Source organism: Hevea brasiliensis, chromosome 16 (genome assembly GCF_030052815.1).
Source record: "Hevea brasiliensis isolate MT/VB/25A 57/8 chromosome 16, ASM3005281v1, whole genome shotgun sequence".
Lineage (NCBI taxonomy): Eukaryota > Viridiplantae > Streptophyta > Magnoliopsida > Malpighiales > Euphorbiaceae > Hevea > Hevea brasiliensis.
In genome coordinates this window covers 64,337,838-64,339,201 of record NC_079508.1, presented here as the reverse complement: position 1 = coordinate 64,339,201, position 1,364 = coordinate 64,337,838, and the positions used below count along the sequence as shown (strand labels likewise).

The window sequence follows — 1,364 nt, the reverse complement described above, 5'->3', positions numbered from 1 at the left end:
TTGTAATTCTTTTGATGTAAATTTTGTAAGGATGTATATAAATTATTTTGTCTCTAATGAAATATGAGTGAAATGTATTGCTAGTATTTTAAGGATTATTAAATTTTGAACTTGAGAAATTGATTGAAATAATTGTGGAGTTGTTGAAATGGATTGAGTTTGATTGTGAAATTGAAGTAGTTGTTGAGAAAAATTTTTACAAGTGCTTTTTATAGGTATTTAAAGAACTGGTTTCTCAAAATACAGATAGAACTCTGTCAAAATTTTTATAAAATTTGCGAAAAACTAAAATGGACCAAAAATATTAACTAGTTTTAATTTTAACTAAATGTTTTAAATACCTATTAGAAAATGCTCACCACTTGTCAAAAGTAAGAAAATTGTTTAAAATCCCTTGTAGGGTACTTAATGAGTTATCGGTAGGTGAAGTTCGGTAGTTCATTAGGTATTCTACGGGATCATGTTATGCCTTACTGAGGGGTAAGGTGTGACACTCCTGATCTAAACCAACAACCTTTGTGTATCCAATACCCTACTTTAAATGTTGCTTTTGAATTGAAATCTGGACTAATGCATTTGTTGCCTAAGTTTCATGGTCTTGCAGGTGAGGATCCACATAAGCATCTAAAGGAATTTCATATTGTGTGTTCCAGCATGAAACCTCAAGGAGTTTCAGAGGATCAAATCAAGCTTCGAGCTTTCCCTTTCTCATTGGAGGGCACAGCTAAGGATTGGTTGTATTACCTTCCTTCTGGATCTGTCAACTCATGGAATGGAATGAAACAGATATTTTTGGGGAAGTATTTTCCTGCTTCCTGTGCTGCTAACATAAGAAAAGAAATTTGTGGCATCCGGCAGTACAATGGAGAGAGCTTGTATGAGTATTGGGTGAGATTTAAGAAGTTGTGTGCAAGCTTTCCCCATCATCAAATAAGTGAGCAGCTTTTGATTCAATATTTCTATGAGGAACTTCTACCAATAGACCGCAGTATGATAGATGCTGCTAGTGGAGGAGCTTTGGTTGATAAGACACTAGAAGAGGCAAGGAGGCTGATTGCTAACATAGCAGCAAATTCTCAACAGTTTGGAATGAGAATGGATCACACACCCATGAAGGTTAATGAGGTAAGTACATCTAACCTTGAGAAACAGATTTCTGATTTAACTTCTTTGGTGAGGTAATTGGCTGTAGGAAAAATGCAAACTGTTAAGGTATGTGAAATATGTTTGAGTTCGGGTCCTGCTACTAACATGTGTCCTGCGTTACAAGAGGATGAATCAATGCAACATGTTAATGCAGTAGGAAATTATGGACAGCCACAAAACAGGTATGATCTCTTTTCTAATACTTATAATCTAGGATG

The 1,364-nt window shown here is 35.1% G+C and overlaps 1 non-coding gene across 1 annotated transcript; it reads right to left on the bottom strand.

The window, feature by feature from the left end:
- Positions 1 to 825: 825 nt before the first annotated feature.
- LOC131175163 (small nucleolar RNA R71) lies at positions 826 to 932 on the bottom strand. The gene has a single exon (XR_009145325.1). It is a non-coding gene; the product is annotated as a small nucleolar RNA R71 (small nucleolar RNA).
- Between the last annotated feature and the right edge of the window lie 432 nt (positions 933 to 1,364).